The sequence below is a fragment of the Prionailurus viverrinus genome, chromosome E3 (genome assembly GCF_022837055.1).
Source record: "Prionailurus viverrinus isolate Anna chromosome E3, UM_Priviv_1.0, whole genome shotgun sequence".
In the NCBI taxonomy this organism is placed as follows: Eukaryota; Metazoa; Chordata; class Mammalia; order Carnivora; family Felidae; genus Prionailurus; species Prionailurus viverrinus.
Window position 1 is genome coordinate 7,389,648 of NC_062576.1, and position 26,975 is coordinate 7,416,622.

At 46.3% G+C, this 26,975-nt stretch overlaps 1 long non-coding RNA gene across 1 annotated transcript; it reads left to right on the forward strand.

Annotated features, from left to right (window-relative positions):
- The first annotated feature begins 374 nt into the window (after window positions 1–374).
- On the forward strand, window positions 375–20,172 carry LOC125154097 (uncharacterized). The gene is made up of 3 exons (XR_007147667.1): window positions 375–1,088; window positions 4,262–4,354; window positions 19,659–20,172. It is a non-coding gene; the product is annotated as an uncharacterized LOC125154097 (long non-coding RNA).
- Window positions 20,173–26,975: the final 6,803 nt, after the last annotated feature.

The window sequence follows — 26,975 nt, forward strand, 5'->3', positions numbered from 1 at the left end:
AGCCTCCAAACCGATCCGTGCTGTTCCTTTCTGCGTCTTTCCTCGCTCTTACAGCTCAGACCTCATTCGTCTCTCCCTCTAGCCCCCTTATACGGCCCCACCCTGCCTGCGTACCCTGGGTGAAGAGCCTCCTCCCAGACCTTCCTCTCAAGCTCTCCAGACGCATCTTCAGCGTTGCTCGCGCGCCCCCTCGTGGTCTAAAGGCAAAGGTGCAGGCTGGCCGCGCGCACCTGGGCCGGGTCTCCTCCTGCCTAAGTACCAGGAAATGCGTTAGCTCCCTTGGAACCTAGGAAGCCAAGGTGGCTGGATGTAGATCCCCGACAGCAGGAGAGCTCCAGGAAGTGGAAATGCTTTCTACCTGAGAGGTGAATAATTGCTATCGACCATTCCTAAACTAAGAGCTGGCAGAGAGAAGAAGGAACCCCGGGTGGCCCAAACTGAAAAGACCCGACTGAATGCTTCTCCTAAGCCCCGCTGGATCTGCTTCTCCCCCGTGGCTGCCCCAGAATTTCTTCATTGCTGACCCGATACTCCTAGCTCTCACCTGCTCTGGCTCAAGGGCTTGCATTTGGCTTTGAACTGCAACTCCCAGTGCCTACTTTAGGCAAAAACTCAGAATAAACTAGCGACAGAAGGAGGCTTCCTGCACAAATGTGTCATTTAGGAATGCCCCTCAGCTGCAAGGAATATCGTATTTGACTGCAGATGGCTCAAACGAGGGATTTTTCTCAGGGCACAACAGCCCCCCTCCTCTATGGGTTTGGGGTCGCCCCCTACTGGTCACAATAATAACTGCAGCAGGTGTTAGGTGTTAGGAGACAGAAGCCTTCTTCAGCTCAAAGTCAGGACTCACGCCTTGAGATAATGGCCTAAATTTTTCCTCCCACAATTCCTGCCTTTTATCACCGAGGAAAACCTTCCTAGGAAGACAGACCCACCCACCCCCAGCCGACCTCCCTTTACATCTCACCGACCAAAGTCAGTTTCATGCCACAGGCTGAGCCCCTGAGATTAAGAGTTTTCTGTCAATTCTTGTCAAAATCAGAGGGCATTTTTTAGCACAGAAGAAGGAGGAAGATTATTTGGAGGTAAGCGCCAACAGTTTCTGTTACCCTGGAAAAATATATACAATGTTAAAAAAAAAAAAAACCAGCTCCCATACTTCTACGAAATATTAGCACATTCCCATTCATGTCAGGAATATCACGAATGCCTATTTCCACAATTATTCAATATTTTTCTAGAACTTCTAAGTTAATTCCTTAAGATAAGAGGAAGTGAGAAGTTCAAATATTGACAGTCATGAAATGAATGACACTTACTAGCAGATGCTACGTCTTCCTACCTAGAAAACTCAAGAAAATCAATGGCCACTTCACTAAAACAGAGTTCAAAAATGTGGGTGACAAGCAAATACAGGAGATCAATAGATTTCCTACACACCAACAACAAATAGTGGGAAATAAAAAAGAAACCCAGCCACATTAGCTTTAAACAGAATAAAAACAAAATAGCCAGGAATGAATACATGTTTTCCTGGGGGTTGAGCAGGATGTCCCAATTTATATAGCTTATTGTTTGCAGCAGAGTTTCCCATCTTTGACCTTGAATCTGGTATTTGCCACTCCTCTTTAGGAACTCTCCCAGCCCTTCTGTCTCCAGCTTTCAGGCATATCCCACATTCCATCCACACTTCCTCTCTACCCAGGCTGTGTAAGGGGTCTGGAGAACCAAACACGGGCCAGGCTGCAGTGGCCTGAGAACAATTTGTCTTTAGATATGGGAATAAGTTACTAATATAATACTAAATACCCCTCCAAAAATATATATAGACAAAACAGAGTACACTGAGTTAGTATGGCTTACTGGTTAAGCAAGCAGATTCTGGAATACAATTGAATGGTTTTGACTGGAATTTATAACTGCCATTTATAACTGTATAATCTCTCTGTTTGCTTGTCTGTGAAATAGCACCAGTGTGGAAAATATCCCACTTGAAGAGGGTCAAGTGGGCTAACACAGGTAACGCTCTTTAGTAGCAGGTACATAGGAAGCATTCAAACATTATTAGCTATGTTAAGTATTACTATCATGGTTGTTATTGAAAGAAAGGCATTCTTAAGCCAAGTGCTGTTCAAAACTCTATTAATTTATTCACTCCTCAAGACAACAGAAGTGTTCCATGCACTTCCCAGGTCAGGCCCTTACAGGGAAGGGGTGAGCTGTCCTCCCCCCTTTGGTCTTCCTCTTCCTGCTCCTTGGGAATGGATGTGATACCTGGAGTTCAATCTTGGACTGTGACATTGAGAACCACACCCTGGGGATAGGAGAGCAGAAAGCTGGAAGGGATCAGGGTACCAGGTGCCAGTGGAACCACCAATCCAGCCCTGAACTGCCTAAACCCAGACCTTACAAACGTGACAAAAATAATCCTCTGTCTTGCTTAAGCCGCTCTCATTTGAAATCTCATTCACTATAGTCAAACCTCATCCTGATACAGCCTACCACCAGGAGGTCTCTGCCATTTGGGACATTCTGGGTGTAGTATGAAATAAATGTGCAGGGGCGCCTGGGTGGCTCCGTCAGTTAAGCGGCCGACTTCGGCTCAGGTCGTGATCTCGTGGTCCATGAGTTCGAACCCCGTGTCGGGCTCTGTGCTGACAGCTCAGAGCCGCGAGCCTGTTTCAGATTCTGTGTCTCCCTCTTTCTCTGACCGTCCCCTGTTCATGTTCTCTCTCTGTCCCAAAAATAAATAAATGTTAAAAAATTTAAAAAAAAAAAAAAAGAAATGTGCAGACTTCTGAAATGACCTTTCCCTAACTGTGACAGGGCCAGTTAGAAGGAGATAAGAAGCACAAAGCAAGGGGTTCCAGGCTGCCTCAGTCAGTGGAGCACACAGCTTTTGATCTCAGGGTTGTGAGTTCTAGCCTCACGTTGGGTGTGGAGTGTACTAAAAACAAAATAAATTAATTAAAAAAAAAAAAACAAGAAAGAAAGATTAAAAAAAGAAAGAACCCCAAAGCAAAATGTTTTCCAGGTAGTTCTGTTTCTTAGGGACCACCCAGGCAGATAATTTATTCAAACTAAAGCTGCCTGGCTGGAAAATTAAATATTGATTGTTAACTATTAATGTTAATAGTTGAAAGTAGGGGCACCTGGGTGGCTCAGTTAGTTGCGTCTGACTTAGACTCAGGTCATGATCTCACAGCTTGTTGAGTTCAAACCTGGCATCGGCATGGGCCTCTCTGCTGACAGCTGAGAGCCTGGAACCTGCTTCCGATTCTGTGTCTCCCTCTTTCTCTGCCCCTCTCCTGCTCACGCTCTGTCTCTCTCCCTCAAAAATAAACATTAAAAATTTTTTCGTAAAATAGTTGAAAGGAAATGTGGAACCATGAGGGTGACCCCAAAATAATTTCAATATACACACTGTTCTCATTTAACTACACCCCTTTGACCTTGCCTTTCTCCTCCATCTGTCCACAAACCATTCCTACTGTGCTCACAGGTGCCTCCTAGGCTCACAGCACTTACTGAGCGAGCAGTCAGCTTCCCTGGACCCTTGAGCACCCAGTGTTTACATGAGGATCTTAAAACACAGTGTGTGAATCAGTGTCAGATTTCCTTCAGCTAAGGGACAGAACTGCCGCCTTCAGGATTCAGAAAAACATTTCCTCCCTAGCTTGTAGGCTCAGCTGCAGTTGCACCTTATTGTCACGAGAGGGCACTATGTACCATGCTAACGGATTTGGAGAGGTTCTCCCAGCAGCTTTAGGAAGTTGTAGGGGCTGGGGCAGCCTGAGTGGCTTAGTCAGTTAAGCCTCCCCACCCTTGGCTTATGCTCAGGTCATGATCTCACAGTTCGTGAGTTCATGAGTTCGAAAGCCAGCTTGGAATTCTTTCTCTGCCCCTTTCCCGCAAGTGTGCGTGCACTCTCTCTCTCAAAATAAAAAACTGTAGGGCTGCCAGGAACCCTGGGTGGCATTTCCTTTCAACTGTGTTTGCTGATCCCTCTTATAATTATTGTGTCATCTCACACCGCTTTCACACCTGTCCCCCAGCATTTCCACCTGAATGTCCTGAAGACCCCTTAGAATCAAGAGTTCAGATTCCAGCTTGATCCCCCCCTCCCAACCCCATCCCCAAAGAAAACCAAAACAACCTCTCTTCCCTCCACCTCCTCTCCTTCCTTCAGATTTTTCTTTATCCTCCCAACCATCCAAAGCTAAATTATGCTCTCACTCTGGTCCTTTTCTCCACCCAGATTGCTCCTGTCTAAATGTGTCTGCATCCAGTAGTGCACAGTCCTCCCAGGTCACCTGTCTTTCCAGTCATCCCTGATGCTCTGACAACACAGGTGAGATTATGCCATTTCCTTCTTTAAAGGTCAAGAAAAGTGAAATCAACCCAAGTGTTCATCCAAGCGTGAATAGATAAACAAAGTGTGGTCTATCCACACAATGCAATATTATTCAACCTTAAAAAATAGGAAATTCTTTTTTTTTTTTTTTTTTTTTTTTTGTAGGTAGGCTCTATGCCCAATGTGGGGCTTGAACTCACAACCTTGAAATCAAGAGTCACATGCTTTACTGACTAAGCCAGCCAGGCACCCCAGAAAGGAATGCTACAACACATGCTACAACACAGATGAAGCTTGAGGTTATTATGCTAAGGGACAGGAGGGCTTGGATTCATCCAGAACTGACTGTTGGATCCAGATACTTGTATCAATAGGCCTGGCTTTTGAGACAAAATCCCAACACGTGGCAAATGGTATCACAGAGGGATCTACTTCTAACATATGAAGTAAACCTTTAAATCAGCTATTTCTTCAGTCTCTAATTTCCTTTTTTTTTTTTAAGTTTGTTTTGAGAGAGAGAGAGAGAAGAGTGGGGGAGGGGCAGGGAGCAAGGGAGAGAGAATCCCAAGCAGGCCCCAAGCTGTCAGCACAGAGCCTGACACGGGGCTCAAACCCACAAACCATGAGATCTCTTGAAATCAAGAGTCAGATGCTTAACTTACTGAGCCACCCAGGCACCCCTCCAGAGCAGCCTTTCTAATATTTCTTTTAGCTTGAGTTAAACTGGAAGCATTTCCACCTTTGCTAGGGTTTCTGACCAACGTAAATTCTCAGATGTATAAGAAATCCTAATAAATGCCTTGGAGTTTGGCCACACTTACTACTTTCCAGAAGGTCCTGATTTGAGTGCCTCTTGTGAGACTAAACAAGATTTGGGCATTGCCTAAAATTTTTCCCAAATTAATTCCTGTCTTAGGGTTTTCCTCTAATGTGATTTTTTTTTTTCTAATGTGATTATTTTTTATAGGCTCCATACCCAACATAGGGCTTGAACTCATGACTCTGAGATCAAGTGTCCCAGGCTCTACCAACTGAGCCTGACAGGCATCCCTTTTGTGTGATTTTTTTTAATAGAATAGATTCCCCTCTTTCATTGAGGTATAATTAACATATAATACAATGTAAGTTTAAGGTGTACAGTGTGACCATTTGATACAATTACATATTGTAAAAGATTACCATAGTAGGATCAGTGTCAAACTTTCCCTTCCTTTTTAAGGTTGAATAATATTCCATAGTATGTATGTACTGTGTTTTGTTCATCCATTCATCAACAGACACTTGGCTTGCTTCTACTTTGGGGCTATCCTGAACAATGTTGCTATGAACAAACCCATACAATATCTCTTCAGGTTCCTGCTTTAAATTCTCTGGGGTCTATACCCAGGAGTGAAATTGCTTGGATAACATGGTAATTTTCCTTTAAATTTTTTGAGGAGCTGCCATACTGTTTTCCACAGTGGCTGCACAGATTTTACATCGCCACCAGCCATGCTGGTGGACAAAGGTTCCAATTTCTCCACATCCTTTCCACCACTTGCTGTTTGTTTTGTTTTTTGTTTTGTTTGTAGCCATTTTAATGGGTATGAGACGGTCTTCTCTGAACTCTTGCACACTCCACTTGATCGGTTTTTGACACTGTTTGAGGTTTCCTGCCATTTTGAACTCGTAGGTTTTAATTTTCAGTGTTCATTTCAGATGAGAGGGAGCCCCGGGCAATGGCAAGTGCACAGGCCACGGTGGCACAAGTCCTGGGTTCTGCCTTAAATCTGTCACCGGGAGACCCTGAGCAGGAGAGAACCTTCTCTAGGCCTCATTTCCTCCCCATCCTCCTCCCCCTTCCCCTCCCCCTTCCCCTTTCCCTCCCCCTCCTCCTGGGGCAGCCACCATGATAAAGAATACACTGTGCTCCGACCCCTCAGCTGAAACTCAGGCCTGGATACATTTTAAGGCGACATTCTCTCCCACGAGTTGCTGGATTCGGTCTCCAGGTTTTGGTTTTTGTTGTCGTTGTTTTGTTTTGTTTTTCTTTTAACTCATTTTGCTGCCCCCGGAGTGGGGTACACGCCCTGGGAGTCCGGGTCTAGGGTATGGTAGGGTATGGCGCTACCGGTACGCGTCCCGCTGGCCTAGAGAACCACCGAGAACTGGGGCCTCCTGAGTCCTAGAGAGGTCGCCTCCACAGGCCAGCGCGGGCGCACTTCCGGCCTTTGTGTGGCTGCGGGAGACGGGAGACTGCGGCCCGGGGCCGGCCGGCCGGAGCGTCAGTGCGCTCTTTACGTGACTCGGTGTTCCTCACCCCCACCCCAGGGCAGAGGCAGGGGTCACCCAGATCGCAGCGCGGCCTGTGGGGTCCGGAGAAGGCCCGGCAGTCCCCTGCGGGTACCGCGTCTCCACCTGTGCGCGCATTCGGGTCTCGCCTTCCCTTTGTGCCCCGGGCAGGCGAGGAACTTAACAAAGACTTGCGCGGGGGGGGGCGGGGGGGCGGTGTCCACGGTTACCCACGCACACACACCCGTTCCGCCTGGCTGCAGAATTCAGGCCGACCCCGCTGCCTCCCAAATCCGTGCTGCTCCACAGGGAAAGTCCTTTTGAAAATGAAGTGGTTGTTGAACTGCGAAATGCGCCCTGGATCCGTCAGCTTTGCGTTTTCTTCAGCGCACACAGTAACCCGAGCGCTGGGCTAGCAGTAGGGGGAGGGGGGATTCAGGCCAGATTCCCGCCTGCCCCACACGGGGACACTCGAGCAAGGGAGCTGACCGGTGTGCTCCTGACACAACGTGAGATACCCGAAGCACAGGTGAAGACCCCACCCCCCACCCCCCACCCCCCACCCCCCACCCCTCCCCGCCGGGCCCCGCCACTTGGCAGGGATCCGAGCAGGGAAGACTTTGCAAGGGGGCTGCTACTGCAAGGAGGGGTAGGAGCTGGGTCTGGGGAAATGCCTACCAGCCTGGAACGTTCCAGATAGAGCTGGAGCAAAAGCACAAAGGTGAAAAGGTGGGGAGAGCTGCCGGGAGCGCGGTAAATATTTCAACACCATCCTGATAAATGTTTATTCTGTGCCGGGGTTGTGGAGATTAAAGAATTGTGTGTGACCACAGATCCCTGCCCTGGAGATTGTTTAACCCCTTCTGCAAGAAATAGCCAAGCCCCTTTAAAAAAAAAAAAAAAAGGAAAAAAAGGTACAAAAAACCCTGGTTGTTTTCTAGAGATAATATAGCAAAATGATATCTGAATGCCACTTACCAGCTGTGTGACCTTGGGCAATTTTCTTAACCTTTCTGACCCTCAGATTCTTTGTTTCTAAAGGAGGGATAATAGATTTTAAAAGGGACAAGTGAATGAGGTAAAAGGACCCACCTCAATGTGTGTGACAGGTACCACTGAGTTAGTCCTCTGAGGATGGGGTGGAATAGGTTATAGGATAGGTTAGGATGTGCAGGTATAGGATAGCGAAGTGTAGGATAGTATAGTCCCCCTGTATCTTTCTGCGCTTGATTTGAAGTGGTGTCACTCGTTACTTTTTCTTTTGTATCGGCTCAGACATCTGGCACTTTTCTTGGTGTCTTCACTTGTCCTCAGTTTCCTCAGTTTAGATTTGTTTCTATTCTGCTTTTTTTTTTTTTAACATTTTTTTTTTTTTTTTTTTTGAGACAGAGAGAGCATGAACAGGGGAGGGTCAGAGAAAGTGGGAGACACAGAATCTGAAACAGGCTCCAGGCTCTGAGCTGTCAGCACAGAGCCCGACGCGGGGCTCGAACCCATGGACCGTGAGATCATGACCTGAGCTGAAGTCGGACGCTTAACCGACTGAGCCACCCAGGCGCCCCTCTATTCTGCTTTTTAAGATTTTTGTTTGTTCCTGGGGCACCTGACTGGCTCAGTTGGTGGAACATGCGACTCTAAATCGTGGGGTTGTAAGTTCAGCCCCACGTTTGGTGTAGAGATTACTTAAAAATAAAATCTTTACAAAATAAAACAAAATAATAGGGAGCCCCTGGCTGGCTCAGTTGGTGGAGCGTGTGACTCGTGCTATCAGGGTCATGAGTTCAAGCCCCACATTGGGCAAAAAGATTACTTTAAATAAATAAATAAATAAATAAATAAATAAATAAATAAATAAATAAAAGGATAGACATACAAATGTCCAACAGGTACGTGAAACGATGTTCAACAGCACTAATCATCAGGAAATGCAAATCAAAATGACAATGGGATGTCACCTCACACCTGTTAGAACGGCTGTCCTCAGAAACGTAAGCAATAACAGATGCTGGTGAGGATGCGGAGAAAAGGGAGCCCTTGTGCAATGTTAGTGGGAGTGTAAATCAGTGCAGCCACTGTGAAGGACAGAGAAGTATGACGGTTTTCTCAAAAGACTTAAAATAGCTACCTACTTTTACTATATGATTTTTTTTTACTATATGATATTTTTTACTATATGATTCAGCAATTCCACTTGTGGATATTTATCTGAAGGCAATGAAATCACTATCACCAAAAGATACCTACCCCCATATGTCCATCACAACATTATTTACAATAGCCAAGACGTGGAAACAACCCAGTGTCCATCTGTAGATGAATGGATGAAGAAAATGTGAGATATATAGATAATATATTTAAAATGGAATATCAATCAGCCATTAAAAAAAAAGGAAATCCTGCCATTGGCAATAACATAGATGGACCTAGATAGAGGCATTATGCTAAATAAATCATACACAGAAAGGCAAATACCATATGATCTCACTTATATGTAAAACCCCCAAAAATCTCATAGAAACAGAGAACAGATTGGTGGTTGCCAGAGACTTGGGATTAGGGAAAATGGGTCAAAGGTACAAACTTTCAGGTATAAGGTTAATTTCTGGGAATGTGATGTATATATACAGTATGGTGCCTATAGTATTGTATATTTGAAAGTTGCTGACAGAGTCAATCTTAAAAGTTCTTATCACAGTAAAAAAACTTGGGGGGCACCTGGGTGGCTCAGTCGGTTAAGCGTCTGACTCTTGCCTTTGGCTCAGGTCGTGATCTCACTATTCATGGGTTCAGATCTCTGTGCTAACAGTGCAAAGACTGCTTGGGGTTCCCTCTCCCTCTTTCTCTGTCCCTCCCTGGCTTATTCTCTCTCTTGCATTCGCTCTTGCTCTCTCGCTTTCAAAATAAATTTAAACATTTTTTTAAAGAAAAGAAAAAAACTTGTTACTATGTATGGTGATGGATGTTAACCTATTGTGGTGACTATTTTGCAATATATACATATATCAAAGCATTATGGTGTACACCTTAAACTAATACAATATGTCAATTATATACCAGTAAAACTGGGAAGACCATTTAAAGTAAAAGGGGCAGGTACGGGATTCCTGGATGGCTGAATCGATAGACCATGTGACTCTTGAGCTTGGGGTCGTGAGTTCAAGCCCACGATGGGCACGGAGCCTACTTAAAAAAAATTTTTTTCTTTAGGTGTAAAATAAAAGGAGCAGGTAGCTGAGATGAAAGAGGGAGGCCTTTGAATTAGGGAAATATGGGCAAAGCACAAAGATTCAAGCCCACCGCGCAATAGCCTTTCCAAAATAAAGCCTGTAACCACCTGAGCTACCAGAAAGAAAGAAGAGTGTTTGCTGTACTCCAATGCCTCACAGCTCGCTGAATTCAGCTTTGTTAGTGTGCTTTGCTTTGGGGGGGCTGTCGCCTAGCAGCGCAAAACATTAACATGCTGAGAAAACTTGTATACAAAACAACAGTGACTTCACATTCCACTAATACCGTTCCCCCCGTCTACCAAGTGTCTATGCACCGATCACACCCCAGGAACGTATTCTAGCTGAAGCAGACTATCTGGTCACCACTTTCTTCTGGACCTTTTATAACCTCTCAAGCTACATTTTTTTTCTTAACTTCTCAGGAGCGGGTATGATGGATAATAATTTCCACTTCTAAAGCAGAGGTGCATGGTTGTCAGAAACTGGGGAAACGTGGGGGAAAGCGGGGTGAGTGGAGGAGATTGAAGTGTATACACTACAGGGTAATCCTTAAATTACTAGGACCTACTTGACAAATGTTGTATAAGGACAGTAGCCAGATGCACCTGCCGCCTCCTTTCCCATCTGACCCCCAACCCCCCTTCACACACCCCTACCCCTTCCCATCCACAACCCCTGAAAGCTTTGACCAGGAAGCAGGAGTTGGGCCGGACATGTCTGAGCTGGCACGTCTTCCTCACCACCCAAGGGAAACCATGCACTCAGCACCACCCTTTTCTACCCGTCACTGCCCACCATTCAGGGGTGCCACGTCAGGCGGTTCCCTCTCTGTGTCCCTGCAATAGGGACATTTTTCATCACCTGGCTTTACCTTAGGAAAGTTACTGTCCTTTTCCACCTCACCCTTTTCATTCCACTTATGAGCCTAAGAACAACACTAATCATGGCTGATTTGAGTAACAGTTAATCAGAGATACAAGCATATTAAGAAAAGAAGAGACAATGGGGTGCCTGGGTGGCTCAGTCAGTTTAGAATCCGACTTCGGCTCAGGTTGTGATCTCACGGTTCGTGAGTTCAAGCCCCATGTCCAGCTCTGTGCTGACAGCTCAGAGCCTGGAGCCTGCTTTGGATTCTGTGTCTCCCTCTCTCTCTCTCTGCCATTCCCCCACTCACGCTCTGTCTCTCAAAATTAAATAAACATTAAAAATTTTAAAAAGAAGAAGAAGAGACAAGGCACACCTGGGTGGCTCAGCGGTTAAGTGTCCGACTTCAGCTCAGGTCGTGATCTTGGAGTCCATGAGTTCAAGCCCCATGTCAGGCTGTGTGCTGACAGCTCGGAGCCTGGAGCCTGCTTCGGGTTCTGTGTCTCCCTCTCTCTCTGCCCCTCCCCCACTCATGCTCTGTGTGTGTGTGTCTCTCTCTCAAAAATAAATAAACACTAAAAAATTAAAAAAAGAAAAAACAGGGGCGCCTGGCTGGCGCAGTCGGTTAAGCGTCCGACTTCAGCCAGGTCACGATCTCGCGGTCCGTGAGTTCGAGCCCCACTTCAGGCTCTGGGCTGATGGCTCAGAGCCTGGAGCCTGTTTCCGATTCTGTGTTCCCTCTCTCTCTGCCCCTCCCCCGTTCATGCTCTGTCTCTCTCTGTCCCAAAAATAAATAAACGTTGAAAAAAAAAAAAGAAGAAGAAAAAAGACCATATAACTCCCAAGTGAAATGACACGGGTGCTCACTCAGAACCTCTCCAGTTGTCTTGTTAGACTCCTCCAATACTAGACCCAAAATGAATACTGTTTCTAACCCAGCTGTATTGTTTTCCCTTTGTACTTAGATGCCAGAACTGCAATAACATCTTCTGCTATTTTCCACCGCAGGTATATGGCATTTTGGCTACATTCTGTTTTGGCTAAGCTTTTGTGAGAACATAACTGATGCTTACAGCACTGTTTCATTGGAAAAATAAGCTCCAAATTCCCAAGAGCCAATCTATAAATGGACTATTGGAATGTATTTGTGTTGTTTATTAGAGATAACCATTTATATGTTAGTATTTTACTCTTGTAATATTTTACAGTTGTAAATCATTTTTCTGCTTCCAACCCTCATTTATTGGCTTCTTGCTAATGTTTTGAGAAATAATACTTCTTTTTTTAAAATGTTTATTTATTTATTTTGAGAGAGAGAGAGCACGCACAAACAGGAGAGAGGCAGAGAGAAGGAGAGACAGAATCCCAAGCAGGCTCCATGCCATAAGCACAGAGCCCAACACGGGCCTGGAACTCACAAACTGTGAGACCAAGACCTGAGCTGAGATCAAGAGTCAGACTCTTAGCCAACCCAGCCACCCAGGTGCCCCCGAGAAATAACACTTCTAATCACTCTGCATGGAAATCTTTCTAAAATGTATGACACTTCGGGGCGCCTGGGTGGCGCAGTCGGTTAAGCGTCCGACTTCAGCCAGGTCACGATCTCGCTGTCCGGGAGTTCGAGCCCCGCGTCAGGCTCTGGGCTGATGGCTCAGAGCCTGGAGCCTGTTTCCGATTCTGTGTCTCCCTCTCTCTCTGCCCCACCCCCGTTCATGCTCTGTCTCTCTCTGTCCCAAAAAATAAATAAACGTTGAAAAAAAAATTTTTTTAAATGTATGACACTTGGGGCGCCTGGGTGGCTCAGTTGGTTGAGCATCTGACTCGTTATTTCTGCTGAGGTAATGATCTCACAGTTCATAGGCTCAAGCCCCACCCCAGGCTCTGCACTAACAGCTCAGAGCCTGCTTGGGATTGTCTCTCTCACTCTCTCTAAAAATAAATACACTAAAAAACGTTTTAAAAAATAAAATGTATGACACTTGCCTATGGGGACATGATTTAACTCATTTTTCCTGACTTGGCCAACATAACGAACATCCTTTACACAATGAAATGATCCTACCTAAGAAACCTCTCTTAGGTTTTCTGTACATTTCTTTTTCAAAGAAAAAGTAAACAGAAGCCTCATATACACCGATAATTTGCTCAATTAATGACATGAATCTTGCTTTCATGTCAGTTATTATAACAGTCTCTGAGGTTTTTAACATGATTTCTAAGTGACTCAAGTCTGAATTTGTTTAAAGTTCCATCCTTGGCACAACCCATTCCATAGGCCATTTTAAAAACACGGTTTGACACAAATATTTACTTTGTAATGTTTAAAGAGGAACTCTAAGCCTCTTTAAAAATAAAAACAAACAAAATCTGTCCTTTGCTTGGACTAAGTCCTTATTTCTCAAACCTTATTGCAGACTACTACCCTGACATTTCTTACCCCATTTATGTAGTGATTTACAAGACTGAAGTGATTCATACACACTCGTTTTCCAATTTCTTTTTGGGCGATAGTTATACAAACATTATTTCATGGATCCACTCTGTCTCCTGTCATCACTTATCCCTCTGGTCCCACCTGGAACATTAAAATGCCCTCTTTCTGGGACCAGGTCCATAATCACAGTCTGTTTTCAACTACATGGTTTGCTGCTGTAAAGGTGGAACTGGAGGTAAAGCCACTGGCAGATGATTGCTCTTTCAAGGAAGTTCACTTCCTAAGGGCTCTTTCTGTGTTAGAGCATTGCGCAATAATGCTATGCCCCAAAGGAGCCACCCCATAATACTAGCCTGTTGCTGAGCTTTGGTTTGTCTGTTTTTATTATTTAAAAAAGAAAAATTTGGGGCGCCTGGGTGGCGCAGTCGGTTAAGCGTCCGACTTCAGCCAGGTCACGCTCTCGCGGTCCGTGAGTTCGAGCCCCGCGTCAGGCTCTGGGCTGATGGCTCAGAGCCTGGAGCCTGTTTCCGATTCTGTGTCTCCCTCTCTCTCTGCCCCTCCCCTGTTCATGCTCTGTCTCTCTCTGTCCCAAAAATAAATAAACGTTGGAAAAAAAATTAAAAAAAAAAATTAACGTTTATTTTTGAGACAGAAACAGACAGAGCATGAACGGGGGAGGGTCAGAGAGAGGGAGACACAGAATCTGAAACAGGCTCCAGGCTCTGAGCAGTCAGCACAGAGCCCGACGCGGGTCTCGAACTCCCGGACCGCGAGATCATGACCTGAGCTGAAGTCGCCGCCCAACCGACTGAGCCACCCAGGCGCCCCAATTATTTTTTTAATGTTTATTTATTTTTGAGAGGTAGAGAACATGGGCAGGGAAGGTGCAGAGAGAGAGGGACAGAGGATCCACGGAGCGTAGAGAGTAACAAAGGGCTCGAACTCATGAACCATGAGATCATGACCTGAGCCAAAATCAGATGCTTAACCAACTGAGCCACCCAGGCACCCCTGTCTGTCCTTAAGTAGGACATAATACTTGAAGGATCAATGAGCCAAGACAGAGGAAAGCCCTGGGAAACTATGGAACAGTAACACGTATAACAGCCACAAAGTGTCAAGCACCTGCTGGCAACCAGGAATGCTACTAGATATTTTGTATCCATGATGCCACCAATTTTTAAACTCATATCAGCTCCCCAAGCTTGGAATTACCATGCCTGAAACCTTAAGGAGGAAACAGAGGTAGAGATAGTTGCCAACGTTCAGCAGCTACAGAATGGCAGAGTCAAGTCCACTCAGGTTCAAAGCTCAGGCTCTTTTCACTAAAGTCCTTCTCCAGATAGAGACTCTGCTTCTCCTCTCTGGAATGAAGACAACAGCTGTGTTTCAAGTTCTTAACCGCCAATGGATGGGACGACAGGACCAGTTGGGCTTCAGCATGGCTGGCTAGAAGCACCCCAGCTCTCCCAGGCCTGCGCTTTGCATTTTATAACAGGCCCCAGGCCGACTGGAAAGCCCAGGAGCTCTGTGCATTTGGGGGAGTTTCACTACATAGTGTAAAAAAGGGAAAATAGAGTGTTTAAGACAAAGTAGTGTGATCTTGCATTCAGGGATAGCCAGAGATGACAGAATATTCTTTACAGGAAGTTCTGTCTTCTTCCTATTACCAAATAGGTGCACGGATGACAAATGACATGGGAAACCATCAGGACTTGATTGCTTTTCCAAAACAGCCTCTTCAATCACCGCCTCTTGAAATGAACTAAACTGGCCTATTGTCAGGACCAAGACTTGCTCAAGGAGACCAACTATTTGCCAGCTCAACTTGTAACATGTGGAAGTTTCAGGAAAGTTCCAGATGGAGGAGTTGAAGGGGTGCAGGATGAGACACCCCAAAATGTGCCACTTCGGCATAAAGATTATTCCAAGTTAAAATTAATAAAAACCCAGCAGATGCAGAAAAAGCACTCTGCCTCCCCCATAACCGTGTAAATTCACATTGGAAAGGAAAACCTGCACTGGGCAGAGTATTAACAGCCACCCTCCCAACCTTTACCAATGGAGCTCATGTGCCCAAAAGAGCCATCTAGTTTTTCCAAACATCTCCTTTCACCTTCTTGCTGTTGACTTTTCTCCCCTTTGTGTCCTCAGACCCCTACCTCTTTCCTGAGCTCATATAAGCTTCATGTGGCCTCCCTGTCTTCAGAATTTCCTATCTGTGTGGATTCCCCATAAGTATACCTATTAAATTTGATTTTGTCTTGTTTAAAAAAAAAAAAATAAAACCGCCAAACAACAACAAAACAAAAAAAGAAATGCAAAAGAGTCCTTTTCCATAGGGGCTAAAATGTCTTTTTTAGGTTTTGAGAACAGTTTGATCTATAACCTGAGTACAGCCATGTATGTTCCTCTTTAGAAAAATCCTGGAGCCCTTTTGGGGCACCTGGCTGGCTCAGTCAGCAGAGCATGTGACTCTTGATCTGGGGGTTGTAAGTTCAAGCATGCTGGGTGTAGAGATTATCTAAAAATAAAATCTTTTTTTTTTTTTAATGTTTATTTATTTGGGGGGGGGCAGAGAGAGAGGGAGACAAAGGATCTGAAGTGGGCTCTGTGCTGAAAGCAGAGAGCCCAACACGGGGCTCAAATTCACAGACCATGAGATCATGACCTGAAACTAAGTCAGACAGTTAACCGATTGAGCCACCCAGGCACCCCAAAAATAAAATATTTTTAAGTTTTTTTTTTTAAGTTTCTGTATTTATTTTGAAGGAGAGGGAGCACAAGTGGGGGAGGAACAGAGAGACAGAGAGACAGAGAGAGAGAATCCCAATCAGGCTCTGCACTGTCAGCACAGAGCCCCATGCAGAGCTCGAACCCATGAACTATGAGGTCACGACCTGAGCTGAAATCAAAAGTCAGACGCTCAACTGATTGAGCCACCTGGATGCCCCATAAAATATTTTTTTTTAAATAGGAAAAAGATAAATCCTGGAGCTGTTTCTTCTTGCTCCACAATGGCCTGGCTGCTGTCCCAGCTGCCACACACCTGTCACCTCAGGACACCTGTCTCCCATCAGCAGCACCCCAGGGAGCCCTGGACCCAGACCCAGCCCCACCCCATGCTGGGTCTCCTACTGCTGCCAGATCCCATTTCTCTCCCTCTTTCTCTCTCTCTTTTAATGTTTGTTTAATTTTGAGAGATAGAGACAGAGCACAAGCAGGGGAGGAGCAGAGAGAGGGGGAGACACAGAATCCAAGGCAGGCTCCAGGTTCTGAGCTGTCAGCACAGAGCCCGATGTGGGGCTCGAACTCTGGACCAGCAAGATCATGGCTCAAGCCGAAGTCAGACATTTAACTGACTGAGACACCCAGGCGCCCCCCTCCCCCACCCTGGCAATTTCTCTCTTGAGTACATCTTCTTTGGCTGACACACATCCTTCCATAAACTTCCTGAGACAGTGTGCCCATAGAGTAAATATTTTGAGACTTTGCATAACTGAAACTTCCCTTTTGCTGTCCTTGTTACTCTTTCTTTAGTTTGGGTGTAAAATTCTAGTTTTGATATTATTCTTCCTTGGAATTTTGTCTTCTAATTTTCAGTGTTGCCGTTAAGAAACCAGGAGCAGGGGCACCTGGGTGGCTCACTCGGTTAATCAGACTCTTGATTTTGGCTCAGGTCGTAAGATCAAACTCTGCATGGGGCTCTGTGCTGGGTGCCTACTTGGGATTCTGAGTCTTAGTCCTTTAGATGAGACCTCTTTTGTTTGTTTCTGGATTCTTTGGGGTAGTAAATTTCACATCGATGAGGTTTTGTTTCTTTCTTTCCCAAATTCCTTCTTGCTAAGCATTCAGCAGGCTGTACGTGTTCTGTATTTCTGTGACATTTCCCTACACTCTTTTGTTGATGATTTCCCCCCACTTCACTTTATTCTCTCTCCAAAATTCCTGAAATTCAGCTGTGGAACCTCCTGGGTTGACTTTCTAATTTCCACATGTTTTTCACTCACATTCTCAGTATATGTGCTGAAGAGAGTGCTCACTCAGGTTTTCAATCTCTTTGTCTTTTTGTTCTATTTGCTGGCATATTTCCTTAACCTTCTTCCTCTCTCTTTTTTTAAGATTTTCTTTTTCTTTTTTTTTCTTTTTTTTCTTTTTTTAAGTGTTTATTTATTTTTGAGACAGAGAGAGACAGAGCATGAACAGGGGAGGGTCAGAGAGAGAGAGATACAGAATCCGAAGCAGGCTCCAGGCTCAGAGCCGTCAGCCCAGAGCCTGACACGGGGCTCGAACTCAGACCGTGAGATCGTGACCTGAGCCGAAGTCGGACGCTTAACCGACTGAGCCACGCAGGCGCCCCAAGATTTTATTTTTTTATTAAAAATGTTTAGGGGCGCCTGGGTGGCTCAGTCGGTTGAGCGTCCGACTTCGGCTCAGGTCACGATCTCACGGTTCGTGAGTTCGAGCCCCGCATCGGGCTCTGGGCTGATGGCTCAGAGCCTGGAGCCTGTTTCCGATTCTGTGTCTCCCTCTCTCTCTGCCCCTCCCCCGTTCATGCTCTGCCTCTCTCTGTCTCAAAAATAAATAAACATTAAAAAAAAATTTTTTTTTAATGTTTAATGTTTATTTATTTTTGAGAGAGACAAAGACACAGAGTGTGAGCAGGGGAGGGGCAGAGAGAGGGAGACGCAGAATCCGAAGCAGGCTCCAGGCTCCAAGCTGTCAGCACAGAGGCCAACATGGGGCTCAAACTCATGGACCGTGAGAGATCGTGACCTGAGCTGAAGTCGGAGGCTTAACCAACTGAGCCACCCAGGTACCCCTTAAGATTTTACTTGTAAGTAATCTCTACATACAACCTAGGGCTCAAACTCACAACCCTGAGATCAAGAGCCGCACACTCCACTGACTGAGCTAGCCAGGCGTCCCCTTAACCTTCTCTTCTAATGAACTTTCCATTTTTGCATTAACGTTATTTCCAAGATACTCTGTTTTCTGACTGTTCCTTTTTTAGAGCATCCTGCAATTTCTTCTCCTATCTCTGCAGACATTAACCGCAGAGGTTGTTTGATTCAATGTTTCCTTCTGCTCCCTTATTATCACGGTTTCCTGGTCTTTCTCTTGCTGTGCCAGCTGTTACATCAATAAGCTAAAGATGGCCCCTGTGTTGTTTACTTCACAGCAGGCTCAAAGCCCACCGGTGCTAAACTCAAAATCTTACACATCCTATTGCTTTAAATATAACCCGCACAAGCATATTTTTAGCCATGTAGGGCCTGCCTGCTTTGTAAAACTGCACCCAACATCAGCTAGCCATGGATAAGACAAACCCAGGGGCTATAAAAAGCCACCAGGTCAATGCTGCTCTTAGGGGATTCTGACCCAGAATCTCTCCACCGTGCTGCTGAGCAATGTCACCTAGACATGCAAGTCCTCTGTCCTAGACCCCTCTCTCCTGAGTGGTCCTTTGCCTTACTCCCCCTCCGGGGGCTGTCACTGTCTCTGTAAGGCCCCTTTCATGCAATCCTGTGCAAGCTCCACCCAGTAAAACATGTGGTGCAACACTGCCATGTCTCTGTCCTGTGTTCCTTGATGGGTCCCAAAACCTGGACCTCACCACACCTAGCCTTAAGATAGGGCTTTCCTGGGGTACCTGGCTGGCTCAGTTGGAAGAGCATGCGACTCTTGATCTCAGGGCTGTGAGTTGAGCCCCACGTTGGGTGTGGAGTTTACTTAAAAATTAAATCTTTAAAAAAAGATGAAAAGGGCTTCCCTCAAACATCTTGGCTCTCCATTCACACGTCAGTGCGGGACTCTGGGAAGCTCCGTGGAAGGCTCTGCACGTGGGCAGGATGTGTCCACAATGAGCTTCCCTTAGAGGGCCTGGTGGGAACTAGACTTGACTGTCAGCGTCTAGATCTTGTCTCTTGGTTAGTGTCTCCAGGGGAAAACCCTCCAGCCTCCCTCCTGAGGAGCCCAAGCCTGACTACCAGCACTCTGGAGGGGGAGGAAAGGACTTGACTTTTGAAGGGTTCGGCAGAGGAGGCCAGGTCTGACTACTCCTTCACTGACCACAACCTACCTCCTCCGGTCTGAGAGCCCACACCCCTCAGGCTACCAACCAGACCTAACTGGCCCTGGGGACCCCAGGCACAACTGAGATGAGGGAGTCAATAAGTATGTACCTCCAGAATGGTGATGCCCTCCCCCCAAGCACATGCTCTTTCCTAGAACAGGAGATAGCAAACTTCTCTCTCTTTTTTTTTTTTTTTTTTCTTTTTTGGAAAGGGCCAGATGGTAAATATTTTAGGCTTTTCGGGACACATGGTTGATGTCACAACTACTCAACTCTGCCACCGTAGCACAGAAGCAACCACAGACTCTATGTAAATGAAGCCATGTGGCTGCATTCCAAAATCACTTTATTTATGGACACTCAACTTTGAATTTAACGTAATTTTCACATGTCACAAACAATTCTTCTTTTTATTTTTTTTCCCAACAGTGTAAACACATACAATTCTTAGATCTCTGGCTGTACAAAAGCAAGTGGCAAGCTGCGTTTGACCCAGCGGCAGAAGCGTATGAATCCCCTTCCTGGAATATGATGGTCTAGAGATGCCTGTCAAAATCCTCTGAAGCTGCCGTCCCCTTCCCCTTAGTAAAGCCTCCCAGTGCTCATTTTTGCCTGTAGGTATAAGGGCTGCAGGTCCTCTCCCTCCCTCATGCAGCCTCCAAAATGTGCCATGGAAATTCAGACACTTAGGAATTGCCTTGGAACAGAACTGGTGGTAACAGCGACTCTAGGATTTGCTGCCAGTTTCTCCCCCCGCCCCGCGGGTGGAACAAGTTGTTGATTGTTCTCTTTCCCTGGATTTTCACCAAGGTGATAAATGAGTCCCTGAGGAAGAGATCTCGGGGAAAGGTGGGTGCTCGGAGCCAGAGCCCTGACCCCCAGGCCTTGCGCTCATCTGCGTCAGAACCTCTGTTTCCAGCAATAAAGGCTGTTCTAAGTGGTCCGGGACCTGCCTAGTCTCCGCTTTCACATCAAGGAAAGAAGTCCTGCCTTTCTTAGTTGCAGGGGCTGAATGGGGGGTTGGCAAAGAGAAGACCTACTTCCCCCACGTCACATGCGTCTTGGCGCGTCAGCTCTGCCAGCCGGTCTCGCTTTCTTCATCTCTAAAGTGGCGACAGTCGTTCCCACCTCACTGGGTAGTTGGGTGGACTGATAAATTAACATTACCAAAGTCTCTGTCACATCGAGGGGCTCCACATATGGCAATTAGTATAATTCTAATTTATCCAGGCAGGAAACTCAAGAGAGGTTAAGGTATCACCATCCAGAGGGCACACAGCTCATTCATTAGGGGTGGAGACAGGAGTAGTTTGTTTTTCAACTCCCAAACTAATATTCTTTCTTCTATCCTGTGCTGCTTTTTTCTTTAAAGTTTACTTATTTTGGAGGGGGGTGCAGGGAGATCCGGGGAGAGAATCCCAGTGCAGAGTTCGAACTCATGAACTATGAGATCATGAGAACCTCTGAGCTGAAATCAAGAGTCAAAGGCTCAATCCACTGAGCCACCCCCATCCTGCACTGCTTTAAGAGGGGGGCTTAGTCCTTTTTATTTTTTTTTAAGTTATTTATTTATTTATTTTTGAGAGAGCAAGAGCGAGTACAAGAGGGGCAGAGAGAGAAAGAGAAAGAAAATCCCAAGCAGGCCCTGCACTGTCAGTGTGGTGCCCAATGAGGGGCTTGAACTCACCAACTGTGAGATCATGACCTGAATTGAAATCAAGACTGAACCGCCCAGGTTCAGTCCTTTTTTTTTTTTTTTTTTCTTTTTTTTTTTTACCACACCTGAAATGCTACAGTAGGGAAGGTGTTGGGGCTGGGGGATATTAGCTCTGTTGCCTCCCTTAATTTCAGCCCCCGGGTTTGTGCTGCAGGTGACAGACCCTCTCTGGGGGTTAGACACAGCAAAGCTGCGCCATCAAATGGCACAGGGGATGTTGTGGGCACTGCCCCTTGGCCACCCCCAGCACCCCCGGCTCCACCCTGGCCCCCTCCCCAGCGCAGGCTCCCTTCCTCTGGGCTGAGCCACACCACTGGACAGTTACAAAGATTCTTTGTAATTTGTTTGCACTGGGAGGAGTGAGAGGAGGGCCCTGGCTATACTCAAACCACATGGGCTGCCAGCCCTGTTTACACAGAGAAGGAGCCAAGACAGATGACCCTGTGGCTTGGGGGCCCTGACTGAAAACACAGCCCAAGCCTGTGGATCAGCCTCCCTGTTTCTGGGCTACACCACACAGAAGCAGCATGGAGGCACCTCTTTACCCAGGGAGGCCTGTTTACTCGGCTGGGTGAGAGGTGTTTGCACAGGAAGGGAGGTGGCAATAGCCATCTGGCTGTTCTCTGGCTGAGCAGGAGAGCATTTGCAGGTCAGGCACTGTCTGTGTTTCAGGGCCTCTGGGGAGGCAGCCCCTGACAGTGGGCTTGCTGGGATGAGTGTCTCTTCTTTCAGAGTGAATGTGGACAATTTGGAAAAAACTGTTTAAAAAAAAATATTCTTATTTTTTTTTCCTTTAATCCAGACCCACACCAAATAAATTGTCCAGGATCTTTCCCCCAGCCATAGTTTGCAAGGTAGGGAGAAATGCAGTTTTCAGCATTTAAATAATGGTGAGGTTTGCCACTTATTAGGTACATTGTGGTTTAAAAAGCATTGCCAGGGGTGCCTCAGTTGGTACAGCATGCAACTCTTAATCTTGGGGTTGTGAGTTTGAGCCCTACGTTGGGTGTAGAGATCACTTAAAAAATAAATTAAAAAAAATAATTGAGGGGCGCCTGGGTGGCTCAGTCGGTTAAGCATCCAACTTCAGCTCAGGTCATGATCTCGAGGTCTGTGAGTTCGAGTCCTGCGTCGGGCTCTGTGCTGACAGATCAGAGCCTGGAGCCTGTTTCGGATTCTGTGTCTCCCTCTCTCTCTGCCCCTCCCCCATTCATGCTCTGTCTCTCTCTGTCTCAAAAATAAATAAACGTTAAAAAAAAATTAAAAAAAATAATAATAATTGATAAAGCTTGTCATATCTATCTACCAGTCTGCATGATCCTCAAGACAGCGGAGTGGGTAGCCATGGCCAGAATCATCCCTATTTCACAGCTAAGGAGTAGACGGTTTGAAAGGTCAAGTTGCTTGCACAAAACCACACACCCAGTAAGAGGCAGAAGCCAAGTGACTCCAGTTTGCATGTTCTTTTTTCATGGAGTCCCCTTACCTCCCCATCTGGCTGTAAAGAGAGATACACAGAGAGCTTATTCCAACATGTAACCACCTCACCACAGTGGCTTCTGGGAGACAGCCTTGCACCTCGGTGACGTGGCGGAAACCACAGGGGATGAGGCGCTGAGCCTCAAGGGTACTATGCAGGGACCATGGACCGGCCCCTGGGTATCCCTGATGGGGCATTCGCTGGGCTCCAGTGAATAGAGAGGCTGGGGACCAACTGCGTGAAGTCATGTGTAACATACACACTGTACTGCCACCAGTGAAGTCATGGAGGCAAGGGAGGGAGTTACAGAATCACTGAAACTTTCCTCCAAGCTCCTTCACTGCCGTCTCCTCTTGGGCTGTGGCTTGCTGCATCCAAACGGGCAATGTGTCTCCCTGAAGCCACTGCCTGGGTTCCACCTACCATCCTCGATGCTTCTTCCTAGCTCATTAGCCTCCCTTTGATAACCCCAAACACCAACCACCCAAGTGGGCGTCATGCTCAGCTTCCCCCTTTCTCTCTTCACCTCTGTCCCTTAAGTCCTGCCCAATGCAAATTGCTGTGACCTGTGTGACTGATTAAAACTTCTCAGCTCTGTTTCCACCACCCTTAGCCCAGCCCCTGCAACTGACCGGGCCACCACGTTCAACTCCTGGTCTTTTCTTTTCCTGCCACGGTCAAATCCTGGCTCTTCCCTCTTCTTGCCGATCTATCCTTCAGTGACCACCCTTCTATAATGACCAATGTGTTGCTGTGTTTTGCAGCAAAGTACTCTTGCATACGTACACGCTGACATACTTTCACACAGAGCCCCATTCTGAAGTTAGCTCCCCCTCCCCACCAGATCTCTGTTCATCTCCTGCCTAAACTGCATAAAATGTTTGGTTTTCTTTTGGTCTTCGTGTCCAAAGCATCTGAAGTCTGCCTGCCATCATTCTTTCAACCAACCTGCCTTTCCTTACTTTCCTGATAAAATGCTATTTGTAAGTGTTCAAGTGTTCTTCCTATTGCAAAGTCCTCTAGAAATTCCAATTAGCCCTCTACTGTGTCCTTCCTTATTCTCTCTTGACATTCAGTGCCTGTCATCGATTGTTGAAATCAGACTGTGACTCCTGGAACTGGAAGCTTTAAGGACCACGTGGTCATGAATGACAGTTCACTCCATGGCCAGCCACCCGTGCTGCCTGGACGTGTCTGTACATCCACAACGTGTTTCTTTTTTAAATTTTTTTTTCAACGTTTATTTATTTTTGGGGGGACAGAGAGAGACAGAGCATGAACAGGGGAGGGGCAAAGAGAGAGGGAGACACAGAATCGGAAACAGGCTCCAGGCTCCGAGCTATCAGCCCAGAGCCTGACGCGGGGCTCGAACTCACGGACCGCGAGATCGTGACCTGGCTGAAGTCGGACGCTTAACCGACTGCGCCACCCAGGCGCCCCCACAATGTGTTTCTTTACGCTGCAATTCTCTTGCAGCGATGAGGATCCTCCTCCTTTACACGCTACTCAGATGTTTAGAGGAAGCTCTGGGGTTAGTTCAGCTGCTCCCCAGGTTCTGGCCCAGCTCTGAGATCCATCTTGTGCCATATATCTCTCTCCTCTGCCATTTGGCCTTTACCAAAGGCAATCTGGGGGAGGCACTGCTATAAATGACTCTCAATTTGCCAGTGATTGACACTCCAATGATCAGAGAAGTCTTAGTAACATGTTGTAAGGTTGAGTCCCAGAATTTCAAAGAAGGTCATGCAAAATTTGCATATGAATTGGGCGAATGAAAGCAAGACCTGGGAACACAGCCCAGTGGTATCACTGTCTTCTTGACTTTGGTTCTTAAAGGGTGAGGAAGGCCACCCTGTCCTGGCTGGATGCCTGTCAGAGCCACTGGAGTTGTACCGAGCTCTCCTATATATCCCTGGCACCTTTGTGTGCTGTATGTAGACAGAGATGCCTGGGCACTGACATACAGGCAGGAAAGAGCTGGCAGATGGGCCTACACGTGCAGCCTAAGTCCAAGGATCATTCAACAGCCCAGAGCCCTAAACTCATCTTGTGTCCCATGTGAGTGAGTCCAAATATATAATCACCATAACAATGGCATTACTAGTTAACCACAATAGTTCACGGCATGCCAGGCACCTCACCAGTGGCTTTATACCAGTCAACTCAACTAGAGCCTCATGACCACCTGATGGAGTAGACGCTGTTATAATCCCAGTTTTACAGAGAAACTGAAGCCCCAAGAGGTTACATAACTAGACTGAGAGTGCATAGTACACACAAGGTTAGAACCAAGGCCATCTGAATCCTATGGTGACCTTCCAGAGTGATCTCTGCTGAGATCCAGTGATCATATCCTTCCCTGATATGAATAGGCCTGTAAACAGGGGGGGGGGGGGGGTAGTTCACTTGTAGGAGGATCATCAATGGTCCCAGCTGAGCAGAACCAAGCTGGACTTGACTTCCTCCTCCCTCTGGTCACCTTGCTACAATTCAACCACTCTTTTAAGCATAAAGACAAGAATCCCTATGTTTAAAATTTAAAACTAACTCTAAAAGATATCTACACCCCCATATTCATTTCAACATTATTTACAATAACCAAGACATGGAAATAACTTAAGTGTCCACAGGTGGATGAATGGATAAAGAAAATGTGATGAGAGAGAGACAGACAGACAGTCAGATAGACACAGTGGAATACTATTCAGGCATTAAAAAGGATGAAATCTTGCCATTTGGGACAACATGGATGAACCTCGGGGGCGTTATGCTAAGTGAAATAAATCAGACAGAGAAAGACAAATAGCATATGTATGATCTCACTTCTGTGTGGAATCTAGGGGGTGGGAAGTTCATAAGTACAGAGAACAGATTGGTGGTTGCCAGAGAGGGGCAAAGCAGGGGGTTGAGCAAAATGGGTGAAGGGGATCAATGGTACAGGCTTTGAGTTATAAATAAGTCATGGGGACATGATGGACAGCATGGCAACTATAATTGCACTATACTGACTATTTCAAAGTTGCTGAGAAAGTAGATCTTAAAAGTTCTCATCACAAGAAAAAAAATTGTAACTATGGTGACAGATGTTAGACAGGCTTATTAGTGTGATCACATTGCAATATATACCTATATCAAATCATTATGTTGCACACCCGAAACTAATATAATGTCCTATGTCAATTATATCTCAAAGATTACTTAAGGACAGGGGCTGGCTCAGTTGGTGGAGTGTGTGACTCTTGGTGTTGGGGTTGTAAGTTTGAGATTACTTTTTTTTAAGTTTATTTATTTATTTTGAGAGAGAGAGAGAGAACCAGCAGGGGAGGGGCAGAGAAAGAAGGGACAGACAATCTGAAGCATGAAGCAGGCTCTGTGCTGAAAGCGGTGAGCCTGATGCGGGGCTTGATTCACAAGCCATGAGATCATGACCTGAGCTGAAGTTGGACACTTAACCGACTGGGCCACCCAGGTGCCCCTGGGTGTAGAGATCAGTCAAAAATAAAATCTAAAAAAAAAAAAAAAAAAAAAGTCACTGGGTGAGCCCTAATCCAATAGGACTGGGCTCCTTAAAAGAAGAGGACATTAGGGGGTGCCTGGGTGGCTCAGTCATTTGAGCATCTGACTTCAGCTCAGGTCGTGATCTCATGGTTCGTGGGTCCGAGCCCTGCTTCAGGCTCTGTGCTGAACGCTTCCTCAGAGCCTGGAGCCTGCTTCGGATTCTGTGTCTCCCTCTCTCTCTGCCCCTCTCCCGCTCTCTCCCTCTCAGAAATAAATAAACATTAAAAAATTAAAAAAGAAAGAAAGAAAGAAGAGGACATTGGGACACAGACACACAAGGAAGGCCATGTGAAGACAGATGGACAGGAAAGACAGAAGACAGGCATCTATAAGCCAAGGAATGAATCCTGTTGACATCTTGATCTTGGATTTCTAGTCTCCAGACTTTATATGATGCATGTCTGTTGTTGAAGCTGCCCAGTTCATGGTACTTTGTGGTGTTTTGTTTTGTCTTGTTTTGTTTACTGTTTATTTATTTTTGAGAAAGAGAGAGACAGAGCACAAGTGGGGGAGGGGCAGAGAGAGAGAGGGAGACACAGAATCCGAAGCAGATTCCAGACTCCGAGCTGTCAGCACAGAGCCTGATGTGGGGCTCGAACCCATAGAACCGTGAGATCATGACCTGAGCCAAAGTTGGATGCTTAACCGACTGAGACCCAGACACCCCCACACCTACCCATGGTACTTTGTCATGGCACCCCAGCAGACTAACACAGTCTCTCTCAGAGGCTCCCCATTCAGCCTAAGCCGAACTTGAACTTCTGGCAGAACCCTAGGGGAGAAGCTTCCGTTGCCCCTTTCCCGTGTTGCTAACCCTCCTGCCCTGCACTCTGGCTTGTTCTGGTGCCCAGAAGGCAAGGCCCTGCACCCAGGTAGCCTGACCATTGTGGAGGTAGGTCACTTCATGGTCCACTTCATGTGGACCTCTCACTTCATGTTTGGACTCTGTGCTGCTGTCCACGGAGCCCAAGAGCTGCTCAACTGTTACTGA